This window comes from Thermobia domestica, chromosome 9, assembly GCF_964235325.1.
Source record: "Thermobia domestica chromosome 9, izTheDome1.hap1.1, whole genome shotgun sequence".
NCBI lineage: Eukaryota > Metazoa > Arthropoda > Insecta > Zygentoma > Lepismatidae > Thermobia > Thermobia domestica.
This window is the reverse complement of record NC_137462.1, coordinates 243,416,815-243,428,814: the sequence shown is the minus strand read 5'-3', so window position 1 is coordinate 243,428,814 and position 12,000 is coordinate 243,416,815. Positions and strand designations below refer to the sequence as shown.

The following is a 12,000-nucleotide window of genomic DNA, read 5'->3' as shown; positions in this document are numbered from 1 at the left end:
GCAGTCCCCAAAATGTTCTGCAAGAAAGTGTGATGCAGCTGTTAGGCTTCCTTGTGATAGTGTAACAGAAATTTTAAAAGAGACCTGCACTTTCACCCTTATAAAATTATGATTGTTCAAGAACTTAAACCAGTAGATTTTTTAAGACAAATCATGTGAGAATATCATGCAAAATGTCCCAGAAGCTGTTTTATTTTTTATTGATTGATTGAGATTTAATGGTGATATCAGCATTGAGAGTTTGTGTAGTGGAAAAGCACATTTCCGCTATTGATCTGATCATAACCCAATTATAAACCGTTTTCAAATACCATTTTATATTTTTGAATAAACACCTTTCTATCTGTAATACTTGTTTTATAAGTCTTTAAAATGTTGCAGTTTTATTGGGTCACCATGTATCACGTTTAGACATTCTCATATCAATTTTAAAAAATAAAATAAAAAGAACCGTATTAAACGGGGTTACTTAAGCCATATATGAAGGTTATTAATGAAATATATGTTTATAAAATACTAACAAAATCGTCCAAGTTGCATTGAAGAAATGTAAAACAACCTCACACCCAAGACTAAACTACCCCTTATGGATACTTTCATGAAAGTGATTTACGCAGTATTATAACACTATTATTGTGTGCGCAAGAAAAGGTGGCTTCTGACAGTTGGGTAGAGCACGTGGAGTATTGGAGGCACTTTTGCCAAAGCCTCAGCAACAGAGAGCAGCTCTGGCGACACACTTAAAACTTTTAACAAGTCGTCTAAACTACCAGCAACAGCGCGGTCAGTGACCTTCAGCGTGAAAGAATAGTGCTGTGATTGGCGAACAATCCTCCCTCCCGTTTTGTTTACAACATGTGCAGCTACCTGTCAGAGGCAACCTTTCAGTAACTCGATAATAATGAAGTATTTATTTATAAAGTACCAACAAAATCGCTGAGTTGTTTTTGAGAAAATCATCCGAAAAGAAACTCATTTCCAAAAGAAAACTACCAACTGTGGATTTTTTTTTTTCATGAGAAATGATTTTCCTTGTATTGCACTTTTATAAATGAAATATTCATTTATGAAATATTAAAATAAAAATTAAAAAAAAATCCCTGAATTATTTTTGAGAAAATCATTCTAAAGTATTCATCCAAGAGTAAACTACCCTCTGTGGACAAATAAGTTATGCCACATTGTCAGGTTATTAATGAAATATTTATTTATGAAATACGAACAAAATTGCCTGAGTTGTTATTGAGAAAATTGTCCGAAAAAATATACTAACCTCGTAATTTTTTCCAGAAAAAATATTTATACCACATTATAGGGTTGTTAATGAATATTAATATATCAAATATGAACAAAATCGTTAGAAAAGCTTTCGAAAAAATAGTATTTTCATATTTTCCCATTCAGAAAACTACATTTATTTTCGGGGTTAGCAAGAAACTTTAAAAAGCAAAATGTAGCAAGTTTTATGTGACAAGGTTCTAATCGAAACAGTTCAAAGTAACAAGAAATACTTTGAACCTGCTCTCCTTTAGTGAATCAAAGTGCATATACAAATTGTTATTCACTATTCTTAAAAAAAGACGAATATGAATATATTTCACACTCAAAAAATCATAATTCTAGCTAAATACTATTAATATTATGTATCAGTACTTTTGTATTTATCGTAGATTCCCTAAATTCTGTGCTAGTTGGGAAATGAAAATTCAGAGTAATAAAGAAATTGAATTTAATATATGGCATGTTGTTACTGTAGTATTTCCATATTATATATATATTTACAACAAAAATTGTACTCAGGAGAAAACCCGGAGTAATAAAGGTTTATGCTTTCTACATTTTTTGTGAAATTTCTCTTAACGTGGATATTTACATTCGCCTAACGGCATATATAAAACCAATGACAAATTCAATTAAACCATATTATATTGTGCGTGTTAAAGCTATTGTAATTCTTCGTACATACCCCCAAAGTCTTGTGTATAACACGAAATGAAAAATCAGTTATACAATGTAACAGGTAAATATAATTTTTACTAAGAAGAAATCTCGAAATAATAACTTTTTAATATTTATTCATGAAGTTGGTATTATTATTATTATTCCAATCTGTCTAAATTCCCTTTTTCGGTGTTGAGTTTTAGAGGTTTCTTTCCTAATAAAATATGCCTCAAAAACATTCTTTTCAATAAGTGATGTGGCACGTTGTAAAACCTTGATATCCTGTATCGTATGTTCGGGTTTTTGTAAGTGTTTAAATAATCCAGAAATGGCTTCTTTATCATCTTGAGACTTCCTTATGCACTATTTTAATCTAGTGTGCATTTTCCTTTCAGTAGTACAAATATATGTATATTGGCAAGAGCAAGAAATTTCGTAAAAGCTGTTTAAAGAGTTTTCTCCACAAATTAATTTTTGTATACGCTCGAAGACTCTTTCAGATTCCTAGCTGGTTTTAAGCTAACTTCTAAGTTGTGTTTTTTTGCCATTTTCCGTAGTCTAAATCATAAGCATGGAAATAGCCGGAAAGAAACACACTTGGCAAATTAGTTCTCTCGTTTCTTAACATTACCATTTTTAAAATTTATTTGAAAATGCTGTTAAGTCTTTTTCTGTCAATCAACCAATGTAAGTCTATGGTAAGGTTCCGTGCTTCTACACCACGTGCTAGATGTAAACACTCTTCAGGCGATAACCACAAGGAATATGTCGTGCACTATCGCTAACGATCGGCAAGTAACGAAGTTTCAAGCAGTCAGCAACATGCCTGCATGAAAGGAGACAGGACACCAAAGAAAGATATGAATCTCACCAGGTTGATCAAATTAACAACTTTCTAAGAGGTATGGTCATTGAGAGTTCCTTAACACCCTCTCTAAGATGCCTGGTCATTGAGCGTTCCTTAACACCCTCTCTAAGACGCCTGGTCATTGAGCGTTCCTTAACACCCTCTCTAAGACGCCTGGTCATTGAGTTCCTTAACACCCTCTCTAAGACGCCTGGTCATTGAGCGTTTCTTAACACCCTCTCTAAGACGCCTTGTCATTGAGAGGCGCCTATTCTATACTCTGTACAACACCTGGTCATTGAGCGTTCCTTAACACTCTCTCTAAGACGCCTGGTCATTGAGAGGCGCCTATTCTATACTCTCTACAACACCTGGTCATTGAGCGTTCCTTAACACCCTCTCTAAGACGCCTGGTCATTGAGCGTTTCTTAACACCCTCTTTAAGACGCCTGGTCATTGAGAGGCGCCTATTCTATACTCTCTACAACACCTGTCATTGAGCGTTCCTTACACTCTCTCTAAGACACCTGGTCATTGAGAGGCACCTATTCTATACTCTATACAACACCTGGTCATTGAGCGTTCCTTAACACCCTCTCTAAGACGCCTGGTCATTGAGTTCCTTAACACCCTCTCTAAGACGCCTGGTCATTGAGCGTTCCTTAACACCCTCTCTAAGACGCCTGGTCATTGAGCGTTCCTTACACCCTCTCTAAGACACCTGGTCATTGAGAGGCACCTATTCTATACTCTATACAACACCTGGTCATTGAGCGTTCCTTACACCCTCTCTAAGACACCTGGTCATTGAGAGGCACCTATTCTATACTCTATACAACACCTGGTCATTGAGCGTTCCTTAACACCCTCTCTAAGACGCCTGGTCATTGAGAGGCGCCTATTCTATACTCTGTACAACATCTGGTCATTGAGCGTTCCTTAACACCCTCTCTAAGTCGCATGGTCATTGAGAGAAGCCCATGTAACACACCCTAAGATGCATGATCATTGGGCTCCTATAATTTCACCAACAAACCTCCAAATAATTAGAGACACTTATACTTATTTGTAATATTTATTGTATACAGGAGGAAACTTACTAAAAGGTTATGGAAAAGTCAAAACTCCCGTGTACTCTCTTTTAGCTCTACCCTAAAAGACAAAAATCTTTATACTATTGTAACCATCAGCAAGCCCTAAATTAGTGATGTGCACCAGTTCATAATCAAGATCAGTCGGTAATGTAACTAAACTATAGGATCTAATAAATATATTAATCTATATATTCGCCTTAACTTTCCATGAATATCCAGACTTAATGTACAAAAAAGTTACTAGAAGAAGGTTTACGGTAAATTTGTTGTGAAGCCTATAAAAAATACGATCCAGAAAATTAATGGAGTTATTGTTTCTCAATTCCAATGTAAATGCAATTTTTGAATTTATAAGTTCTAACTAACTCAATTGGACGAAATTTCTGAAAATACTTAAAGAAATCGGAGAGATCGACGACTCATTCAAAACCTGTACACAGGACAACGAGTGAAGCTGCGCTTGAATGAAGAAGAAACCAATAGTGTGGAGATTGGAAGAGGAGTCAGACAAGGATGTAGTTTGTCGACCCAATTATTCAACATTTACAGTGAATGTTTAATGAAGGAAGCATTAATGGGAATTGGAGATTTCAAGATTGGAGGGCAGATCATTAACAAGATCAGGTATGCAGATGATACGGTTATAATAGCTAAAACCAAAGGAGGACTACAGGAGATGATTGACAAAATAGTTGACACTGGAAAACTGTATGGAATGGAAATTAACATCGAAAAGTCGAAAATCATGAGAATATCCCGGCGGCAGCTCATGTGGTTCGGATTCCACATTAATCAGTAGGTCCACGTCTCATATAGCCTTGCTGCTGAACGAGACGTTAAACTTAACTTAACTCATGAGAATATCCCGTGGAAATGCGCCCTTACGGATCAGAGTGGAACAAAAAGAAATTGAAGAGGTCGACAATTTCAAGTATCTGGGAAGTAATTTGACGAGAGACGCTTACTGCACCAAAGAAATCAGGTCAAGAATTGCCATAGCTAAAGAAGCATTCAACAAGAAAAGATCACTCTTAACTAGCAGGCTCAATATTGGACTTAAGAAGAAATTGGTCAAGTGCTATATAAGGAGCATTAGACTGTATGGTTCAGAGACTTGGACATTACGGAAGTTAGAGAGGAAATATTTGGAAAGAAAAAAAAATGAAATGTTTGAGTTTTACGTCCCACGATTTTGCCGGTTAGGCTAAAAAAGACGGTGATAATGAGTAATGAATGAAATGGTGGAATGAAGAAAGTGGGAGGAAACGGGAGAACCCCGAGAAAACCAACGAGCACGGTGTTTGTTCATCACAAAGTTCATTTGGCGGGGGCTGGGATCGAACCCGGGACCCCAAGCACCGGAGGTGAATGCTCTACCACTGAGCCACCGCGCCCCCACAATATTTGGAGAGGTTCGAAATATGGTGTTGGAGGAAGATGGAAAAGATTAAATGGACAGAGAGAGCAACAAACGACGATGTTTTAAAACGGATAGAAGAAAAGAGGACACTTCTAGCCACCATCCTTCGTAGAAAGGCCAATTGGATTGGACACATCTTCCGAAGAAATTGTCTTCTTCACACCGCCATAGAGGGAAAGATGGAAGGGAAGCGAGGAATAGGAAGAACACAGCTGATCGATTATTTGAAAGATAGGAGAAAATATTGGGAATTAAAAATAGGAAGCTGAAGATCGACAAAAGTGGAAGAAACATTTCCAGGCCAAAATCTAAAATTAAAAAAAAAAAAAAAAAAAAATTCCTCATTAGTCCCAGGACCTACCGAAAGGCAGAATACTTAATAATAATTATAATAATAACTAGCTCAAAGAATATTGTAATAAATTAGTCTTGAATTAATGATTTTCCACTGATGTTGATGCACAAGCATGTGAAGAACCTACTGCATAATGTGATTTGAGCTAATGTGAACCTGATGCAAAAAGGACAATTGACTAATCCGAAATAAAGGAACTACTTTCGTTTTCTAGGAACACTTTTTTTTTTAATGTATTCAATACGATCTATTAGCAAAGAAAAAAGTTTAGTCTCACGCTTTTATTTATGTTTTCTTTCTTTACTTTTCATTGAAGATAATATTTATCTTATCTTTAAAGACAAAATAAAAATAAACCAAAAAAATCGAAAAGTTATCACAATTAATCACAAGTATGAACACAAAGATATCACGAGTTAACCCTTAATTACTCTGTAAATGATTGATCACAATAAAAATGAGTGCTGTAGTTCGTCAAATTGCTAGTGAGGGAACACTCTTTCTTCCATTGTATACACCATCGATGGATTACTGACAAATCCCGACACACATGAGCATTATTTAGCGGAACGATCATAGTAAGTGTTCGCTCGCGTCGTTATGACATTGTAGACATAAACTCTCACACACACATATAACGGATTCGCACACACAAATTCATTTAGCATCTTGTCCTACGACACTCAAATACGAGTATACACTTTATAAAGACATGAAATGAAAACTTTTAAGTTTTACGTCTCGCGCTTATGTTGGCCAGGCTAAAGGATACGGTGATGATTAGAAATGAATGAAATGGTGGACTGAAGAAAATGGGAGGAAACGGGAGAACCCTTAGAAAACCCACGCACACGTTTGTTCACCACGAAATCCACTTGACACAAGCTAGAATCGAACCAAGGACCCCATGCACCGGAGGTGAACGCTCTACTACTAAGCAACGGCGGCCCCCACTTTATAAACAAATTCTATGATACATGTAGAACGACCAGTCTCGATCAACTTTTTTTTATCTTTTCGCGTACCCTTAACAATATCTTTCTATCAAGTGTGTACGCCGACGCCCAGATTTAATATACTTATTTTAAATTAATATAATTTTTTTCCAGGCTACTGCGCGGCAAACTATTAAGATAAAGTTACAAATAGAAATCGTTGTTATGGGAATAAGTCAACACGTAATAATATATGTTTAATGGTAAGCCATATACATAACGGAGATTTCTTTTATATTATGCGTTATAAAAGAACTTTATAATATGTATTACTGAAAGGATCACTACATTTTTTATATACGCTGCACTATACGCTGAAGAAGATGATTAATAGTCTATGATAAGAAAATTGATGGAATAAGAATATGGTAAGAAACCGAGAAAACCCACAGACACGTTGCCCACCACAAACTCCCTTGACCTGAGGTTATGCCAGGAACCCTCTGTCACTTTAGGAACTATTAACTGGAATATTTTTTGAAAGAATGTGTAATTACGTATTAAATAATAAATACGAAAATAACGGTGCTAATTTTTATTTTTTTTTTTACCCATTGATAAGATTAGAAGTACTGAATTGTAAAGTATATTTATCTTGATAATCCTTGTAACTTTTAAATTAACACATATAAAATGCTGAAATTTCGTACCATGCAAATATCGACGCTGAGAAACTTGTCTGACATATCCTGTAATACAACCAGATTAACAGTGTTGCTAACTCAACATAAAGTTGTATTTTTTTTTCTCAAATGGCAAATGTCAGATTACTACATATTTCAAATTTACATATTAAGCAAAAATTTACAGCAACACACTTGTTATGCAGTGTTTCACACTAAGAACACTACAGTATCATAAACATCGAAAAATAACCGAACTTTGGAGGTTTTAATGAAATGAAAATGAAATCTTTAAGTTTTACGTCCCACGGTTATGCCGGTTAGGCTAAAGGAGACGGTGATGATGATAGATGAGTGAAATGGTGGAATGAAGAAAGTGGGAGGAAACGGGAGAACCCCGAGAAAACCCACGAGCGCGGTGTTTGTCCACCACAAAGTTCACTTGGCGGGGGCTGGGATCGAACCCGGGACCCCAAGCACCAGAGGTGAACGCTCTACCACTGAGCCACCGCGCCCCCCTTTGGAGGTTTTAATAACAGTGATAACGCAAATGAGACGAACGGGACAACGCATATCCAAAGTACCTTATTGTTGGATATTACAGTCATCATATGACGTTTTTCGAATGAGCAGAAACAAAAGTTAACAAAGAACTAATAATTTGACTTTGTTCAAAGGATTTTATTTCGAGAAAGTGCCCAAATAAGTATCATATCCAATTACGTAGATGGTTTTCAATAGACATAAAGATAATCAAGTTGTTTACAGCAATTTAGTATCTCAAACCGTTCCGGAGATACGAAAAAAAAGTACTGTATTTCTTAAAATGGCATATTTGTAGCAACTTTTAAAAACGTTTGTTGCTTTCCTTTGCTTCTGTAACCTCCCCAAAAATAGTTTTTGGTAGGTGTAACTACAACAAGTTCTCGGAATCACACAATTTTGAGTAGTATTTCAAAATTTACCAACGTTTATCAGATCTCGAGAATAGTTCCGAGATATCAAATTGCTGTAAACGTTCTTATCTTGATATCTATTGAACTATCATGTGACTGGATGAGGAACTTAACTACGCAGTTTTTCGAAATAAATGCTTTTGAAAAAGTCACAATTTTCAGTTCCTTGTAATTTCTTTCTCTTCACTCGAAACCCATCATGATCATAGAATTGGACGCTCAAGTACTTTAGACGCGCACTGACCGTCCGTCTCACGTTATTATTATTACTGTAGAGGTTACTAAAATTTGGATATTTGTGATATTGTAGTGTTCTTAGTTTGCAAACACTAAATAGCAAATGTAATATAATAAGTTTTCATTTGACATGTTGATTGGAAATGTGTCGCAACCTGAAAAAATATAACTATGCCATTTGAAAAAATGTAGCTATGTTGGGCTGACAATACTGTGAACCTGGTAATATCGTGCAGTACGTCAGAGACAATGCTCCCCCCTTCCCCCTGCTGATATTTGCATGATACAATATTTCAGCGATTGTTATCTATTAGTTGAGAAGTTACAAGGGCGAATAAAAATAAATGCTCCACCCTGTATATATTCTTTCTTAAAGAGTATGGCTGGCGAATTAATGCTTCTATACCGAATAACTCCCCGTAAGTTTACTGCTAGTTATTATCAACAACAGGCCAAGTCGAACAGGAACAGAAATACAGGCGAAATTGTATCGGTATTACCAGGGTATAAAATCTTATAAATGCAGAATAACTTCTTTCGTTTCACATTTTAATATTACTTTCTGTGGACTAAAGCAGATGCTGAATAACGACAATAAAATGCAACAACTCGAATCCCAGCGTAAGACCTTAGTACCGGGAATGTAAGACCTAATGCCAATAAAGTATGTAGTGATGAATAGATAATTTGTAAAATTTACAGAATAAATTAGTAATAATATTGTAATAGACCATCGAAGTACGTTGTGTTGTCACGTCCGACACAGATTTGTACGCAAAAAAACATAAATTGAAATGTAACATGTTCAACCCATTCCCCTTTATGTAGCCATTGAGCACAAAGTATAAAGTAAAGGAAGGTGATTTAGGGTATACGAAGGTAAAGTGTTAAGAAGCGGAACTATTCAAGTGCTGGTGAAGTTAAAGATTTTTTCAGGTTCGTAAGTGTAAATGAAGGAACCAATCACATATCTTTGCATCGTTAAAGCAGTTGCTTTCCACAATCCTCGTTTAAGCGTATACCAACTATCGTTGACGCGCCTGCTCCCTACGGACGCTTCCCCTCGCTATCGCTCCTGTCCTGACTAGGTTAGATAGCATTCGTGTTTCTAGTGGCCAACTAGCACAGGTTGGTTGGTGTTTTGCACAAGATCTCTTAAAGTGAATCTGCACCGGGGAATGCAACTGCACACCAAAAAATGGTTGCTGAAGGCACAAAAAGTGAATGCAGAGAGAAAGAAGTATACCTATGTTATTTCATGAATTTATGTATGGATCCGGATAATCAATCTGCATGTATGCTTGTTCCAACTTTAATTTTTATATTATCTTTTAACATTTAACCGGAACTACAGATGATTGTCTCGAATTCATAATTAATCCATATAGCCATTTAGCCAATAGCCTACAATGTAACTATGAGCCAAAAATAGGGCTATTATGTTAAGACCTGTACTTTTTTTTTTTTTTTTTTTTTTTTGTAGGGATACCAGATAACTTTTTGAAAAGGGGACTAATTATCTCGTTATAAACAGGATGTCTGGTCACCGTGTTAGATAACTTTTTGAAAAGGGGACTAATTATCTCGTTATAAACAGGATGTCTGGTCACCGTGTTACTGGACTACACTATGGAGAGTGAATAACTTTTATGATTATTGTAAACACAGCTTATATAATGTGTAATCGATTAGCCCCTTATAAAGTTGACTACTCGTAAACAAACCAAACGAAAAGCTATCAAGACAACAAATATTGATAATACGTCCTTGCACTTTAAATGACAAATTTTCAACTTTTCCACACGAAGACACTGAATGAATGATCTTACTCACTTTTGAGTTGACATTTTAAGTTATCTAAAAAACTTGTTTGTTCTGATATTTCAACCACTCAATTTTATTTTTTTCGATTGCACTGTTAGTAAGTGTCGTTACTCCATTATGTGACAGTTCTTAAAGAGTGCGTAATCATTCACTGCTAGCTTACAATTTATTCTCATAATTAATTATGCATGGTCCCAGATTCTGCATCAGCACTATACAATGTTTAATTCTGAAAATGTTAAACTTATTTCCACTCAAGGAACGAAACGTGAATTAAGTATCTATTAGGATTTCACATAACAAATACTGGAATACCGTTGCAAAAATTTAAATCTAACATAAACAAAAAGCATATTGTTCCTACAAAGAATTTGCTCAACTTGAAGGGTCATGTCCCTGAATGACAACTTTCGCTCACTTCCTTTGTCAAAATCCACAACCACTATTCAACATAGCACAGGTGCACGGCTAGCCATTAACATCCCCTCACTCGCGCTTTCTTTAACACAAAAGATTGCCAAAACCTGCTATCACTTCACGTTTTCTCAAATTTTACAAGTTCTTCTTTTTACTTATATCATTTTTTGTCTACAAAATGACTCATCGAAGGAAAATGCACTGATAATCAACAGATAATCACAAGACAAGAACCAAAATAACTTTGAAATCTTCACACTATAAATTCACACCAGAATAAAACTAGTGCATAAATCTTCCATTAATATTAATTTAAAAGTGTAACACATTTGCAGAGATGTTAATAAAGCACAACCCACCAAAACTTCCATCTTCTTCACAATCTCAGCTCACTTAGCTTTACCCCGTCCCAGCAAACCATGTCTGCCAAACAGTAGTACAAACTTGTAATGGAAATCATCTCCATTGGGCATCTCACTTATTTTTGTTGAGTCTGACCCTTGATGGAAACAGGTAGATTCTAGAGTTTAAACTTATGCGTAATATAGTTTATGTTTTATTGTAAGTTCTAAATTTTCAGATTTTGGTAAATTCATTGACTTACAATGGAAGCATAAGAAGAAAACAGCAAATCCATAACTTTTTTCTTCTGAGTTGTCAGCACGCTGTATTTGTATTTCACTGATAAGGCAAGATAAAGAGTTGTGATAGAAAGTTCAGTAGCTTTATCACAGAAGTCACGTCCTGTAAACACAAAAGGCTATGAATAGGAGTTGTTGGAGTAACAAAATTAAATCTTTCAGTTGAATGTCCTCTTTTGGCTAAAGGAAGCGAATGATTAAGCCAACGAAGAATCAGTGGAATTGGGATGTGGGAGGAAACGGGAGTATACCGAGAAAACCCACAGACAATGTTGTCTACCTCACTTTCTTGGCCGGGAATCGAACCAGGGACCCTACACACCAGAGGTAAGTGCTCCACCACTGAGCCACCGTGCCCCCAGTTGTAGATGTAGCTAAAGTATTATTGAAATATGGAAATTGTTTCATATTATATTATAAATGAAATGAAATATTTAAGTTTTACGTTCGTGGGTTTTCTCGAGGTTCTCCCGTTTCCTCCCACTTTCTTCATTCCACCATTTCACTCATCTCTCATAATCACCGTCTCCTTTAGCCTAACCGGCATAACCGTGGGACGTAAAACTCAAAGATTTCATTTCATTTTTTAAGTTTTACGTCCCACAGTTATGCCGGTTAGGCTAAAGGAGACGATGATGATGAGAGATGAG

General features: G+C 35.9%; 1 protein-coding gene across 4 annotated transcripts in view; it reads right to left on the bottom strand.

Annotated features, from left to right (window-relative positions):
- LOC145660638 (EH domain-binding protein 1-like) overlaps positions 1–11,277 on the bottom strand; it is a 150,127-nt gene extending 138,850 nt beyond the window's left edge. Inside the window, exon 1 of one of the 4 annotated variants that reach the window (XM_081725927.1) lies at positions 11,069–11,277. The gene's annotated coding sequence lies outside the window, so the exon portion shown is untranslated. The other 3 variants (XM_081725923.1, XM_081725926.1, XM_081725925.1) reach the window with 3 other exon arrangements.
- Positions 11,278–12,000: the final 723 nt, after the last annotated feature.